The following is a 1,729-nucleotide window of genomic DNA, read 5'->3' as shown; positions in this document are numbered from 1 at the left end:
GCCCGCCCGGCGGCCCGGCCCTGCTCTCTGGCCCCGGCCGCAGGGGGGGCGCTGGGGACGCGTTCCGCCGGCGGCACCTGGGGAGAGGTGCGCCCCGACGCCGCTGCCTCCGGCTGTCCTGAGCGCTGGTGAAAGCATCCTTCACTTAATTAACGCAATTCACTTAATGAGACCTTCACTGCCTGCCCACTGGTTCCAATACACAGCACACAGGACATTGGGTTCGCAAAAGGGCAATAACGTGAATTCTCGTTAGCCTGTTCCGCCCAGCCTTGGTAGAGTCGGGCTCTGTGAGGGCAGAGAGGACAGGACGGCAGGCTGCAACAGCAGGGACCTGCTGTCTCCTTTCCACTCCTTGTCGCTGGGGAAAAGTGTGTGGGGATGACCCTCAAACGACTTGGCTTTAGGAATGGAATGGTTATCGCTGTAGTGCAGCTGAGACTCTCCCATAGCAGCTTTGTTTAATGAACAAAATGACTAGCACTACTTCAGCTAAGAATTTCCCATGTAATATGAATTCTAGGTAACAGGAAATCTAAAGGTTAAAAGGTAGGTTCCTTACGTCATGTCATATTCTGAATGACTAAAAGGGACTTGAGTGTGTGAAACAGCTTTGAAGTAATCAAATTCCAAAAATGGTTAATTCCTCTGCGTTCCCTGGCCTTTGTATGCTTGGTATGTGCTCCCGTGGAAAGTGGAGTGTCAGTGAACGAGAAGGACCTAGTCAGGCAATTGCGTGTGTGGTGAGGGAAAATTGGAGTGAGCAGTGACTGAGCTGGACTCTGAACAGTGTAAAATGCATCAGACAATTGTGCTGGCTAATGTATGAGGAGGAACTACTGCACTACGGATTATCCTAGGACATGCTCGGGGAAATTCTTGACCCAAAGAATGAGATAGTTGCAGAATAGTGTATATTAGGGCAAAGCCAAAATTATTGTCTGCCCTTTTAACTTAGAGTATACCATCTGAAGTAGGCCTCTTTGCTGTACAGTGATTCATAGAAAAAAACCTCAACTGTCTCAAGATAAAGAACTGTGAGAGAAGAGAAATGATGATGATGATGAGAGCTGTGTCAGTAAAAAAGTCCTAAAACATCAGCAAGAGAGAGAGCATGCAAGATACATGGACTGCTGTAACCTGGATAGGTTTAACATTTTATGCTAGTTGAGATAATTTTTCTCCCTTCTTGCAATCAGTATTCTCAGCATAAAGCTGAAGAGCATAGTGAATGCAGTATCATACATCACAGAGTATTTCACTTCTGGATGTATAATGGTACAAAAAAGAACAGCTTATCTGTTAACTGTTTGCTGGATAAGGAATTGGTGGGATGGTCACATCCAGTAGGTGGTGGTTAAGGGCTCAGAATCCTGATGGACATGAGTCTCTCAGGGGTCTGTACTGGGACCAGTTCTATTTAATGTCTTTCTCAATTACATAGGTGAAGGGATCGTCAAGTTTGCAGATGACACCAAGCTGAGTGATGGAGTTGACACACCTGAAGGACGGAATATCATCCAGATGGACTGGGACAAGCTCATGAACCAGTTCATGGAAATCTCATGAGATTAAAAAAGGCCAAGTGCAGGGTGCTGCACCCAGGTCAGGCAACCCCCAGTATCAGCACAGGCTGGGGATGAACAGCCCCAGAGCAGCCCTGCTGGGAAGGACTTGGGGTGCTGCTGGGTGAGAGGCTGGACATGAGCCAGCCATGGGCACTGCCAGC

This window comes from Geospiza fortis, unplaced genomic scaffold (assembly GCF_000277835.1).
Source record: "Geospiza fortis unplaced genomic scaffold, GeoFor_1.0 scaffold54, whole genome shotgun sequence".
Taxonomy (NCBI): domain Eukaryota; kingdom Metazoa; phylum Chordata; class Aves; order Passeriformes; family Thraupidae; genus Geospiza; species Geospiza fortis.
This window is presented reverse-complemented; position numbering follows the sequence as displayed.